At 40.7% G+C, this 15,486-nt stretch overlaps 1 pseudogene; it reads left to right on the top strand.

Annotated features, from left to right (window-relative positions):
- The first annotated feature begins 794 nt into the window (after nt 1-794).
- Nucleotides 795-8,685, top strand: LOC129082199 (S-formylglutathione hydrolase-like; annotated as a pseudogene).
- Nucleotides 8,686-15,486: the final 6,801 nt, after the last annotated feature.

The raw sequence follows: 15,486 nt of genomic DNA, 5'->3' as shown, positions 1-15,486 counted from the left end.
ATGGAGTAGGACAGAGGAACAGTAAAATATGAAATTTGAAATAAAATAATAATGAATATCTAGGAATAAAGTTGAAGAAATGCAACAACCACAATTTCAGGGACAAACAAGCAAAGATTAATTAAGGTGGAAAGAATAAGGATATCATAAGAAATGGAAAAAGAATATGAGATAACTAATGGAAAGGAAAATGGCTTTGAGAGAATGGAGGGAGGAGAAATAGTAGGAGTGAAGAATAGAAACAAGGCATAGAAGGGATAAAATAAAATTTAAAATGAAAGTAAGAAAGGGAAATAAGATGGTAAATTAGAGTGAGAAGGAAGAGTAAAATATGAGATTTGAAATAAAACTGAAATAAATAAAAAATAGTGAAATAATTAGAAAACAATTTAAGAAAAAGAAAAATGTTAAAAAGCTATGCAGGAGAGAAAATAATGCAAATAGTGAAAAAGAATGAGGTGGAATTCATCTCAGCAGAGCTGAGTGTTTGCCTATTGTCTTCTCTTTCTGGATCCAACTTTGGTAATGTTAGATGGTGTCCCAGCCTAGCTTTGGGCAACCTGTTCAAAGCTGCAAGTGATCCACAGTTTGTGGTTGTTTCCTTCAGGCTTGGCTCATCCTTGCTGTTCTGTCCTTCCGGCTTTTTATCCACAAAGGCCCAGGAGTAGTTTATCTAATGTCCAACAGCACCACATGTACCACCTCTATCTGCCTCTATAGCAGGCTTCTGGTGCAATCTTGAGGGTGTGATCCCTGGCTCTTCCCTGGGAAGCATTGTTCAGTCTTCAGGGAAGATGATGGGTGTGTTCCCCCACCTCTGCATCACACGTTTTGGTCTGTCCCAGATTATTTTCAACAATGTATAGTTTCTGATGAATTAGCTGTCCATTCCATGTGAGGGACAATCTGTGTAAAAGGGTCAGCTAATTCCTGTTTGGCACTGGTGGTAGCTCTGTATAAGAGCTAAGGCTAGCAGGGCTGTGAATACTCACTGTTGTGTCAATTTCCAATCTCTCTGTTCTGCTGGATTCAGTGAAATTGAGTTCAAGGAACCCATATATCTTGTTGTGTCTTCTAAAAGTTCAGAAAGGGCTCTTTTGGAGAATCTTTTCTTCCCACTGTGGAATGCACCCATCAGGGGAGTTCTTTAAACTGGCCTTACTGTCCTTCAGGGTCTGCAATCCTGTGGGTGGGTGTTGGGCATGATTTCCTCAGCCCAGAGGTTTGTACCCCATGGCATTAGGGGACCTTTCAGGCTGCAAATTATCTCAGATATTCAGCTCTTAACTGTCTAGTTCTCAGCCCACTGCTGTCACAAGAGATTCAGTCCCAAACTCTCCATTCTATATAGCCCCCTACTCACTAGTCATGCTGTGGGAGCCCTGCAATCCTTTTTCCACGCAGCTTTCTTATCTTTCTTCCCAGATGGATTCAGAGGGAATGAACATCACTTTCAATCTGGTTTCTTTGCTGGCAGGGCAGCTGCATGTATGTATGGGGTCCTTGCTCAGCTGCACTTCAGCTCCTCTTTTTAAAAGTCTTTGTTTTGCACCCACACCACAGCACAGTCACTAACTGGTTCCTTGAGCACTCCACCTCCCCACAAAGCAAAAAGTCTCTGTCAGTCAATGCTGGACATTGCCTGCCAGTGCCTCCTACAGTTTTTTAAGATAGTTCTCTAGAACTCTCTCAGTTGGTGCTGCTGCTATGGCTGTGCTGCTCACTGTGTGTGCAGCCTGAGTCCCCCAGACTCCGTATATCCTCCCAAGTCTCTCCTGACTAGGGTTGAGGATTCTCTGTGTGGGACATGACTCCCTCTCTCTGGGAAGGGATGGAAGAACTAAACTACTTTTACTGTCTGTCCTCTCCTCTGCTGCGGGCTCCTTGTGCAGGATATTGCCCCTTCAACTTATAAAATATCTTACTAGATGATGCAAAGAATCTTCCACACTCCTTGGCTTCGAAACTTCCTTTCAGCTAAGATTCTATTGATTGTTCAGGTCACTTGAGGGAAGGTCAACTGAAAATCCATGCTGGGGGCACAAGCAAGAGAGTTCAGCTTCCATCTACTCAGTCGCCACCTTCCAGCTTTGCTATATAGATTTTTATTTATTCTTTACTAAGTTTTGGTAAGTTTTATTCACAAAGGAATATTGTCAATTTATATTGCACTGTGCAGCAGCTATTGAGGGCATATCGCTGCAGGAGAGTGCTGCAGAGAGCGCAGCGTTCCCTGAATCTGAGAGAAACTGGCTGGGGCTACCTGAGATGGGAGCAGGGCTCTGAAACCCACAGAGCCCATCTGGGGTTGTCATGGATGAGGGGGACAAACACAAAATGTCAAAAACACTTCTCTGTTTGCCAGGAGAGCCGACGGGGGCACTTCCCTCTTACTGGAGAAGGCCATGGCACATCCTTCTAGTGGGGAAAGCCCCGTTTTCCTTTGTTTCAAGGCTTTTATTGAAAATCTTATCTGTACGGTATGTAGCAGGAATGCATACGTTATCGCATTACATCAGTTTGGTAAGTTTCACAGTGAATATATGATGTTTTTAACAAGACAAGTGACAGGAGTACACTGATTTACATTGGTCCAAGAGGAGACTAGAATCAACAATAGAGACTATAGATAAGGGGAACGTAGACTTAAAGGCACCTTAAAGATATAGGGGGAAAGGTGTAAATAAAGTAAATATCTTAATGACACCAGGTAAGGGGTGTAAATAAAGCAAATGTCTTAACAAGGTAAGGGGTATAAATAAAGGTCCTTTGCAGCATGAGCTGACCAGAGAGAGATCTGAGGGAGGAACAGAGCACACTTTAAATAATTTACTTTTAGGCCTGATTACCATGGGACCTACCATATCTGATTTAGGGCCTTTTTTCCTGCACTCTTTCAAGCCTGAGCCAGGCAGGGGGAGGGAACCACTGAGAGATAAGGAGACTGCTTCTCGGCTGCAATGAGGACTCTGGCCATGTCCAAGCCAAGTCAAGAGGTGCAGGGGTCCTTTTTCCCCTCCTCTTTGTCCCACAATTTCTTGTCTACTGCCAATACCGGCCAATACTTGTCTTGCATTAATTACTTCAGCATGAGGTAACTTATCCATCATTTGCTATTGGCCATCCATGGCAAAGCAGAGAGGCAGAGAGGAACAGGCCAAGTCTACTCAGGAGCCTGCTTTCCCAAGGCCTCCTGAATATTTCCCGCCTTGGGGCCCTCCAGCCTGATGGCAGGGTTAAATTTCCTGAAACAAGGCCAGACAATTCCCAATACATTTCAGATGTTGAATTAGTGGCATGAAATTGTTTATAATATTTATTTATTTTCATTTTACTTTTTCTAAATTTTATTATTTTTTTAATTTATACATCATGTTTATTCTAGTACATTTGTCTCAGTTTTTACCCCTTTACCCACCTCCCATCCCACCTCCAACAAGCACTCCCACAGTCAATTCCCTCTCTGTTGTCCATGTCCATGAGTCATTCATACATGTTCTCTCTCTAGTCCATTCCCCTTCTCCCCAACATTGTCCTCTTTCACCATCCCCTCTGGTCACTTTCAGTCTGCTCTATGTTTCCATACCTGTGGTTTATTTTGTTCGTTAGTTTATTTTGTTGAGTAGAGTCCACTTATAGGTGAAATCATATGGTATTTGTCTTTCATCAACTGGCTTATTTCACTTAGCTTAATATTCCCCAGTTCCATCCATGTTGTCACAAAAGGTAGGAGTTCCATCTCTCTCTCTCTCTCTCTCTCTCATTCTAAAATGCAGATTGATTTTATTTATTTCTTATATATGTCAAAGTTAATTATAAAATATTTTTAAAAAATTAAAACCATTATAAAGTCTCAGTAATTAAACCAACATAACACTAGAATAGAAATAATCAAGTAGATCAATGAAATATAAGGGACATTCTAGAGACAAACATATATATCTAACAATATATTATATGATTAAGATAATATTTCAAATCAATGGGTAAAATAAGGCTTATTCAACAAATAAGGTTCATGGACCACGATTACTTGAAATAAAACAAATATAGAGCCTTATTACACACATTATACAAGAAACATTCAGGTAACTAAAACATCAATATGTAGAATCTAAGGAGTTTTAGAAGAAAAAGAACTAATATTTTTCATGACCCAAAGTAAAATATTCAAACCTAGAAGCCATAAAGTAAATATTGACAATATCACTATATGAAACATTTAACTATATAGTATTATACTTATGAAAAAGTTAAAGGACAAGGAAAAGAAAAGTATTTACAACACATCTAAATCATGGTTAATAGGTTTTATTGTTTTTGTTTTTTTAGGGAAAAAAGTTCTATAAACTTTCATGAATAAATGGATAAAGAATACCAAAAAATCATTTAAAGCTTTTTAAAAAAATAATAGAAATAGGCAAGAAATATACTAAAACAGAGATTTGAAGATGGCGGAGGAGCGAATGGGAGTCATGCTGACCTTCTCCCAAGACCAAACTGGATTTGTGACTAAATAGTGGAGAAATCACCTGGAAAACAATGGAATGATAGAGGGAGAGGAGCCTTAGAGGCGCAGACAGACAGTGGATTCAACTCTCACACATCCCAATGGATGAGAAGTGTGGTGGAGGCTTGAGAGGGTGGGCTGGGTGCCCACAGGCACTAGGACCAGAGGGACATTGAAACGGCCAGTTGGATCCCCCTGAGAAGAACAGGGTCTGAACCATAAACAGGGACCCCTAGAACACAGCAGCTAAAACCAGGAAATCACACAGACAAAACACAATCCCAAAAAGCTTAGGGGCGCTCCCTGCCAGAGACAGGTTACTGGGGATGAAAAGAGACATATAAAGGGCCAACACAAAAATTTGCAGTGGCAGCAGCCCTCCTTGATCTCTGGGTAGAGGTGGAAGCAGAGTGGGCTGGTGCCTGGGAAAAGATTGGTGAGGAAGACTGTGAAGACAACCGAGACTGTGGCTGGTGGAGCCCTGGTGAAAACTCACCTCCCACTCTGCAGCTACCATCTCGCTCAGGCATAAGGGAATCAATTAAACTGCCTTTTGTGTGCTCCACACACAGCTGGTGCACGTGTGAGCTGGGGGACTAAGTGCAGACAAGCTGGAAGAAATAGAGGATCTCTGGCCAAAGGGGTTACAAAGTTGCATAGAGAGCCTTGAGCAGAGACTGGAGATGGAGGCATTGGGGAAAGAATGGGAGGAGGAACCAGGGAGTCCCGACTCCCTCCCCATTCTGTAGTCTCCATTTTACGCAGTCAGGATGCACCCACGAAGAGGCAGAAGTGGGGCGCGTGTGAGCCAGACAGCCCGCGCTTACCCTGTGGTCCACAGAAATAGTGGATCCCTGGCTGAAGGGGCCACAGAACTGCCCAGAGGCCCCTGAGGAGAAACTGAAAATGGAGGCATTGGGGAAGGAACAGGAGGAAGAACCAGGGGATCCCAACTCCTTATCCTTTCTGTAGTCTTCATTGTGCGTGGGCAGGCCACACACCCAAAGAGCCAAAAGATGAAAAGCACACAATAGACAGCCCAAAACCACTCAGTACAGGCATGCACATACACAGGCCGAGTGGCCGGCGAGGGTTGGCTAGCACGTGTGTGGACCCGCGACCACACGGGCTGGTAAGGGCTCTCGCAGGTTGACGCCCATGGGGCCTGCGAGGGAGTGCACACATACGCAAAGGCAGGCGTAAACCAGGGCCCATGCTGGCCAGCAACTGCAGAGTGGTCTGCAGAAATAGTGGATCCCGGGCTGGAGGGGACACAGAGTTGCCCAGAGACCCTGGAGGAGAAACTGGAGACAGGATTAACCAGAGAGTCCTGGAGCTGACTTCCTCCCGTTTCTGTAGTTTTCATTTAGTGTGGGTCAGCGACACCCTCAAAGACCCAAAAGCGGGAAAGCACACAATAGAAGACCCTAAACTTACCAGTTCCAGGGCTTCCACCGGCACCGACACCAGACAAGTGCACAGGGTTGGGCGAATAAGTGCCCAGGAGCTGGAGCAAACTCGGGCATGTGACCAGGCAGGTGGGGCATCCTGCTGGGCCAGGAAGCACTCTCAAGGAACTGGCGTGAGAGTGCAGAGCGATTCACAGAAATAGTGGATCCCTGGCTGAAGGGGACACAGAGCTGTTCAAAGCAGGAGTCAGACACAGACAGTAGACTCTTGGAAGGCTCAAACAAACAACCCAAGTTCATATAGGGTCAACAACTGACATCATCAGAGGCAGGCCCAGAAAGAAAAGGGAAAATAAATAAATGAATGAATGAATGAATGAATGAATAAAAGACCCCCCTACTGCCATAGATTTAATCCACAGTCAGAAAATCTAGATGGATTAATTGAGGCAGAAGCAAAAATAAATGAAATAAATAAATAAATAAATAAATAAATAAACAAACAAACTTAATAGACCATCACAAAAAAAGGAAGAAAGAGAACTTTTCCCCAAATGAGTGGAAAAAGGGACTCACCACATAGAGAGCTAAATGAAATAGAGGCAAGGGAATTATCAGATATTGAATTCAAAACTATGGCTCTAAGGAAGTTCAATGATTTCAGCCAGCTCAAAGATAACTATGAGAAACTACAAAGGAACTATCAGAAACTTACAGCAAACTATAACAATCTGGAAAAGGACATAGAAACTATCAAGAAGACACAAGAGGATACGAATACCATTTCTGAATTGAAGAACACAGAAGAAGGAAGCAAAAGCAGGCTGGATGAAGCCGAGGACTGAATCAGTGAGATGGAAGATAAGGTAGAAAAAAGCTCCCAGAAAGCACAAGAAATGGAAAAAGACTAAAAAGAATGAAGAGGCATTTAGGGAAATGCAGGACAACCTGAAACGCAATAATATCCACATAATAGGGATACCAGATGAAGAAGAGGAGCAAGGGATAGAGAACCTCTTTGAAAAAGTAATGATGGAAAATTTCCCTAATTTGAGGAGAGAAAGGGTCTCATGGATCCAGGAGGCACAGAAGGCCCCACTCAAGAGAGACCAAGGAGGTCCATTCCAAGAAACATCATCATTACAATGGCAACTATTAAAGACAAAGAGAGAATCCTTAAGGCAGCAAGGGAGAAGGAGAAAGTAACATACAAGGGGGCCCTGATACAGCTAGAAGCTGGCTTCTCAACAGAAACACCACAAGCCAGAAGGGAATGACAACAAATATTCCAAGTAATGGAAAGCAAGGGCCTACAAACAAGGCTGCTCGACCCAGCAAGGCTCTCAATTAAAATAGAAGGGGAAATAAGGAGTTTTCCAGACAAAACAAGACCAAAACAATACATCTCTACCAAGACAGCACTGCAAGATATGCTAAAGAGACTGGTTTAAGAAGGTGAAGGAAAAGAGTGAGAAAGAGAAAAACACAGGTATGAAGAGAAAAAATGAATAGGTTTCTATCAGTAATAACTCTCAATGTAAATGGACTAAATGCCCCAATCAAAAGACAGAGGATAGCTGAATGGATAAGGAAACATGACCTACACATATGCTGCCTACAGGAGACCCACCTCAGAGCCAAAGACCTACACAGATTGAAAGTAAAGGGATGGAAAAAAATATTCCAAGCAAATGGGCAAGAGAAGAAAGCAAGGGTTGCAATACTTATATCATACAAAATAGATTTCAAAACAAAGGCCATATAAAGTGACCCAAAGGAGCACTTTATAATACTTAAAGGAAGAATCTATCAAGAAGACATAAATAGCTCTCTGGTTATCGTCGCCTCTGAAGGTGGGGGATCATCTGTCCTTTGGCACAGACAAAAGAGCAAGTCGCAGCTGGACTGGGAAAGAATGGCATTGAAACAGATTTCCAGCAGCAAATGTTTTGGGGGGTTCCAGAAAGTTGTCAAACATGACAGCATCGAACTGAGTTGCAAAATGAAATTTGCCATCTACTTACCGCCTAAGGCAAAAACCGGAAAATGCCTCACACTCTATTGGCTCTCTGGTTTAACTTGAACAGAACAGAACTTTATTTCCAAATCTGCCTTCCAGCAGGCCACCTCGGAGCCTTGCCTTGTGGTCATGGTCCCCAACACCAGCCCCTGTGGCTGCAACACTCAAGGAGAGTACAAGAGCTGGAACTTCGGCACTGGCACTAGGTTTTATGTGAATACCACCGAAGGGCCTTGGAAAACAAACTACAGGATGTACTCCTATGTAATGGAGGAGCTTCTTCAACTAATCAATGACAATTATCTGGTGGACCCCCAGCGCATGTCTGTTTTTGGCCACTCCATGGGAGGCCACGGGGCCCTGACTTGTGCTTTCAGGAACCCTGGAAAATAAAAATCTGTGTGAGCATTTGCTCCAATTTGCAATCCAGCGCTTTGTCCCTGGGGCAAAAAAGCCTTTGGTGGATATCTTGAAACAGATCAACATAAATGGAAGGCATATGATGCTTCCCACCTCATGAAGGCCTACCTGGGGCCTCAGCTGGACATACTGATCAACCAAGGGAAAGACGACCAGTTCCTCTCAGATGAACTGCTGCTGCCCAACAATTTCATAGCTGCCTGCACAGAAAAGAAAATCCCGGTCGTGTTCAGATTACAAGAGGGTTATATGATCACAGCTACTACTTCATTGCAAACTTTATTACTGATCACATCAGACATCATGCAAAATACCTGAATGCTTGAAAAACAGAGGACAATAGATTCTCTTTAGGATTTTAAAAATTTAAATAAACAGATTTGCAGGGAAAAAAAGATTTTAAAACATTGTATTGCATAATGCTAAAAATGCTTCATTCTATAGTTAAATCACCTTCTGAATAAATACATGAACCCTAAAAAAAAACACATAAACATTGTAAACTTATATGTACTCAATATAGGAGCACCCAAGTATCTAAGGAAAATCTTGGATGACTTCAAAAAAGATATAGACAGCAACACACTGATAGTAGGGGATTTCAACACCCCACTGCCAAAAATGGGTAGATATTCAAAATAAAACATTAGTACAGATATTGTGGAGCTGAATGACAAACTAAATCAAATAGACTGAACTGATATATATATATAGAACCTTACATCCCAAAGAAGCAAAATACACATTCTTTTCAAATGCTCATGGCAGTTTTTCAAAGATAGACCACATGATAGGACAAAAAGCAAGCCTCAGCAAATTCAGGAAAATTGAAATAATACCAAACTTTTTCTCAGACCACAAGGCCTTGAAACTGGAAAACAACCTCAAAGAGACACTTCAAAAACTTGCAAACTCTTGGAGACTGAACAATAAACTATTAAACAATGAATGGGTCAATAATGAGATCAATGAACAAATCAAAAATTTTCTGGAAACAAATGAAAATGAACATACAACAGTCCATAAATCTATGGGACACAGCAATGGCAGTCCTGAGAGGGATGTTCAGAGCTATACAGGCCCACCTAAAAAAGATTTTAAAAAAATCAAATAAGCAACCTAAACTTACAACTTCAAGAACTAGAGAAATAAAAACAAATTAATACCAGAGCAAGTAGAAGGAAGGGAATTATCAAGATCAGAACAGAATTTAATGACATACTGTCAATTCAATCCACGAGCTGGTTCTTTGAAAAGATAAACAAAACCAACAAGCCTTTAAGCAGACTCATCAAGAAAAAGAGGGAGAGGACCCAAATCAATAATATCAGAAATGAAAGAGGAGAAATAACAACTGATACCACAGAAATACAAAGGATTGTAAGAAATTACTATGAGCAACTCTATGCCAAGAAATGAGAAAATCTGGATGAAATGGACAAATTTCTAGAAAAGTAAAATCTTCCAACACTGATGGAGGTAGAAACAGAAAGCTTGAACAGACCCATAACATCTGGGAAAATTGAAGCAGTAATCAAGAAACTTTCAACAAACAATACCCCAAGGCCAGACGGTTTCGCAGGAGAATTTTACAAAACATTTAAGGAAGAGTTAACCCCTGTTCTTCTCAGACTATTCCAACAAATCCAGGAGGAGGGAAGACTCCCAGACTCTTTTCACGAGGCCAGCATCACCCTCATACCAAAACCAGATAAAGACCCTACAAAGAAAGAAAACTACAGGCAAACTTCGCTGATGAACATAGATGTTAAAATCCTCAACAAAATATTGGCAAACTGCATCCAGCAATATATTAAAAATATTATACACCATGATCAAGTGGGATTCATCCAAGGGATGCAGGGATGGTTCAATATACGCTAGTCAATAGACATAATACATCACATAAATAAAAGGAATGACAAAAACCACATGATCATCTCAATAGATGCAGAAAAAGCATTTCTTAAGATACAGCACCCATTTATGATTAAAAAAAACTCAGCAAAATGGGAATAAATGGGGCTGTCCTCAATGTAATAAGGCCATATATGAAAAACCTACCACCAACATCATAGTCAATGGGCAAAAACTGAAAATTTTCCCACTAAGATTGGGAACACGACAAGGATGTCTGCTTTCACCACTTCTTTTCAACATCGTATCGGAAGTCCTAGCCACAGTGATCAGACATGAAAAAGAAATAAAAGGCATCTGTATAGGAAAGGAGGAAATAAAACTATCACTGTTTTCAGATGATATGATAGTGTACAAAGAAAACCCCGTAGACTCCACCAAAAATCTACTCAACCTACTAAGTGAATTTTGCAAATCAACAGGATACAAAGTTAATATTCAGAAATCAAAGGCATTTTTGTACATCAGCAATGAAACAGAAGAAGAAGAAATCAGAAAAAAAATACCATTCGATATAGCAACAAGAAAAATAAAGTACATAGGAATATATTTAACCAAGGAGGTAAAAGACCTTTATGTAGAAAACTATACAACATTGAAGAAAGAAATTAAGGAAGACACAAAAAAATGGAAGCACATATCATGCTCATGGATTGGAAGAATTAATATCATCAAAGTGTCCATACTACTCAAATCAATTTACAAATTCAACACAATCCCTATTAAGATACCAATGGGATAGTTCACAGAAATAGAACAGACATTTCAAAAATTCATATGGAACCATAAATGAACCGGAATAGCCACAGTAATTTTGAGAAAGAAACACAAAGTAGGAGGGACCACAATACTGGACATCACACTCTACTACAAAGCCACTATACTCAAAACAATCTGGTACTGGCACAAGAACAGACCCATAGACCAGTGGAACAGAATATGAAGCCCAGAAATAAGCCCAGGTCTATATGGGCAACTAATATGTGAATAAGGGGGCAGAAGCATAAAATGGAGCAATAATAGCCTCTCCAACAAATCGTGTTGGGAGAGCTGGACATCTACACACAAAAAATTGAAATTGGATCATCAGCTGACACCATACACAAAAATAAACTCAAGATGGATAAAAGACTTAAATATAAGTCGCAACACCATAAAAGTCTTAGAGGAGATCATTGGCAGGAAACTCTCGGATGTCTCATGCAGCAATTTTTTTCACTGATATGTCTCCTAAAGCAAGGGACATAAAGGAAAGAATAAACAAGTGGGACCTCATCAAAATAAGAAGCTTCTGTACGGCTAAAGAAAACACCAGCAAAATGAAAAGGGAGCAAACTGTGTTGGAAAATATATTCGCTAATGATACATCAGATAGAGGTTTGATCTCCAAGATATATAAAGAACTCACTCTGCTCCACTCCAAGAAGACAGATGACCCAATCAAAAAATGGGCAAAGGACCTGGGCAGACACTTTTCCAAGGAAGAGATACAGGGGGCCCAGAGACATTTGAAAGGATGCTCAGCATCAGTAACCATCAGAGAAATGCAGATCAAAACCACCATGACTTATCACCTCACACCGGTCAGAATGGTCATAATAAACAGTGCAGCAAACAATAGGTCCTAGCAAGGCTGTGGAGAAAAGGCAACCCTATTACACTGTTGATGGGAATGCAGACTGGTGCAGCCGTTGTGGAAAGCAGTGTTGAATTTCCTCAAAAATCTGAAAATGGAACTGTGTTTTGATACAGTGATTCACCTGCTGGGACTATGCCCTAAGAATTCCACAACACCAATTCAAAAGAACCTATGCACTCCAAAATTCATAGCAGCACAACTGACAATAGCCAACTGTTGGAAGCAACCTAAATGCCCATAAGTGCATTATTGGATCAAAAAATATGGCACATTTACACAATGGAATACTATGCAGCAGAAAGAAAAAAAGAACTACTAAACTTTGCGACAGCATGGATGGAACTAGAGAGCATTATGCTAAGTGAAATAAGCCAAGAGGCAAAAGACAAATACCATATAAACTCACCTATAAGTGAAACCTAACCAACAATACAAAGATGTAAGGAAAAAAAGACCAGCAACACTGTAAGGAAAAGAATCCAACAGAGACAAGAGTGAAGGAGGGGTCGCGTGGGATAAGGAAGGGAAGGGGAAAGTCAAGGAACATATAGCAAGATCTCTTGGACCAAACGAAAGGGGAAAGGCTGAGGGAGGGAGGGGGGATGGGGCAAGGGAAAGTGGTGGGGGGAAGGCAGAGACAAATGTATTTGAAAAAATAAATTAAAAAAACAGTAGAATGGAAAAGAATATATACTAAAACAAGTTTAATTTCAACAAAGAGTAAAGGAACAATTAAAATAACATCATTGTCAAAATCAGATTAATGAGTAGTAAAAATATTGGTAATATCAAGTGTTGGCAACTCGGAAAAGAACTGGGTATTGATAGAAACTTTTTTTTTTATCTTAAAGCAGTCCTGTTAGCATATGTTTCAGTACTGCTTTGTTGGAGGTGTATTCTTTTAGCCTTCTTTTGTCTGGAAAACTCCTTATTTCACCTTCCATTTTAATTGAGAGCCTTGCTGGGTAGAGTAGTCTTGGTTGTAGGCCTTTGGTTTTAGTGACCTGGAATATTTTTTGTCATTCCTTACTGGCTTGCAGTGTTTCTGTTGAGAAGTAAGATGCTAGCTGTATCGGGGCTCCCTTATATGTTACTACCTCTTTCTCCCTTGCTTTCTCTAGCATTCTCTGATTGTCTTTGATATTTGCCATTTTAATGATGGTCTTGGAGTGGGCCTCATTGAGTTCCTCTTGAATGGCACCCTCTGTGCTTCCTGGACGTGGGTGGCTTTTTCATTCCACCAATGAGGGAAGTTTTTCATCATGACTTTTTCAAACAGGTTCTCTATCTCTTCCTCATCCTCTTTTCCTTCTTGTATTCCTATTATATGGATATTATTTTGTTTCAGGTTGTCCTAAATTTCCCTAAATGCTTCTTAATTCTTTTTGAGTCTCTTTTCATTTTCTTGCTCTTTCTGTTAGCTTTATTCTAAATTGTCCTCTAGCTCACTGATTTGGTCCTCAACTTCCTCTAGCCTGCTCTTGTTTCCTTCTACTGAGTTTTTCAACTCAGAAATGGTATTCATATCCTCTTGTGTCTTCTTGATAGTTTCTATGTCCTTTTCCAGATTGTTATAGTTTGCTGTAAGTTTCTGATAGTTCCTTTGTAGTTTCTCATAGTTATCTTTGAGCTGGCTGAGATCATTGAACTTCCTTAGAGCCATAGTTTTGAATTCAATATCTGATAATTCCCTTGCCTCTATTTCATTTAGCTCTCTCTGTGGTGAGTCCCCTTTTCCACTCATTTGGAAGAAACTTCCAAATCAAGGATAGAAACTTCCTTCTAGTTTCCCTGTAATTTTTTGTAAACCTCTCTGAGCTCAATGAGCTCATCAAGCTTCCTTAGAACCTTTTTTTGGAACTCAATATCTGATAGTTTACTTACCTTTATTTAATTTAGTTATTTTCCCACGGATTCCTCCTTTCCCTTCAAGTTAGAGGTATTTATTAGTCTTCCCATTATTTGTGAGACTCTTCTTTTTTTGTTTCTGCTTTTTAAATTGATCCCTCTTGATTACCTGAGTTTTTGGTGGACTTCTGTGGTAGGAGATCGCTCTTTTTACTGTCTGGATCTGCTTCTGATGATGTCGGATGACTTCCCTGTCTGATCTTAAGGAGTCTGTTCAAGACTTCCAGGAATCTGCCATCTGTGCTTGTTTCCTTCAGCTGTTAATCTTGTCACTCTGCAGTCAGCAGGATGCCTTAGACAGCTCAGGGCAGGGAGGTGTCCCTCCTGGTGCTGAGATTATTGGGTCCTCTCTAGCTGCAGTTTTATGAGGGAGGAATCAGCACTGGGATCCCACCAGCTACTGTCTCTGTTCTCTCTGCAAAGCCTTTATCTCCACTCTCTCCTCAATTGTCTCCAGACCTCTCTGCATCCCCTTTAGCCAGAAATCTATTATCTGCAGTTACCAGTCTGCACTTAGTAGGCAGCTTAGACAGCACATGTCAGGGGGGAATCCCACATGGGGGCATCCTTGGATGTTGGTGCTGCTCAAGGGGGGTCGTCTCTACCTGAGCTGGATGGCTGTTGCCATATGACCGGTGAGTCAGTATTGAGATCCGGCCGGCTACTCTCTCAGTTCTCTCCCCAAAACTTCCTTACCCAGTCTCTTCTCAGGTGTCTCTATACCACTCTGACCATGCCTTTGCTGGAGACCAGGGTAAGTGGCTGAAAATAATAATTTATGGGTTGGCCCTTTAAATAGTTCTTTGCATATCCAGCCACCTGTCTCTGGCAGAGAGCAACCTTGTCACTTTTCACAGCTGGCTGTTTTCTGTGTACTTCTTGGATCTTGTGCTGTGGGCCAAAGATCCCCACTTTTGGTTTACCCTGCTCTTCTCAGGGAGATCCAACTAGTCATTTCAATATCTGTCTGGTGCTGCCGCCCCTGGGTGCCCCGCCACCTTCTCAGATCTGTACCGCACTCGTTTCCAGTTAGATTGCTCTAAAGCTGATTCATCTGTCTCTGAGGATACAAGGCTAGTCTTTCACTATCGTTCCGTTGTTTATTCCAGGTGATTTCTCTCCAATTTAATTGGAATTCGAGATTGTTCCTGGGAGGAGGTCAATGTGACTTCCACTCACTCCTCTGCCATCTTGATTCTACTTTATTTTCATTTTAATGTCTGTGTAATTGATAATATCTTCCACTCTCTCTTTAATAATATTGGTTTTTGTTCCTCTTTTCCCCCCTGGATTAAATTTGATAAGTATTTATCAATTTTTAAATTGATCTTTTCAGAGACCAACATTTTACTGTTTTGTTTGCTTCTATTTTAAAATTTATTTTTATATTTTTATATTTTCACTTAATTTTTTCCTTATCTTTGTAATTTCCTTCCTTCTATTTATTTTTAGATTAATTTTCTCTTCATCCCTGCTTTTCAAGGTGTAAATAGAACACTGAAATTGAAACTTTTATCCTTTCTATAATATGTTTATTTAAATTTTCCTCTAATTATTGCTGTGGCAGTATCCTACAAATAATGAAATGCCGTAATCTTATCATTGTTTTGGCCCAAATATATGGTTATTCAGGAATAGGTTATTTTATTTCCAAATGTTTGGG

The sequence above is a fragment of the Pteronotus mesoamericanus genome, unplaced genomic scaffold, assembly GCF_021234165.1.
Source record: "Pteronotus mesoamericanus isolate MK-2021 breed Mesoamerican mustached bat unplaced genomic scaffold, CSHL_Meso_final scaffold_12, whole genome shotgun sequence".
Taxonomy (NCBI): Eukaryota; Metazoa; Chordata; class Mammalia; order Chiroptera; family Mormoopidae; genus Pteronotus; species Pteronotus mesoamericanus.
Note: the sequence above shows the minus strand (reverse complement) of the source record. Positions and strands in the feature narration are given on the sequence as shown.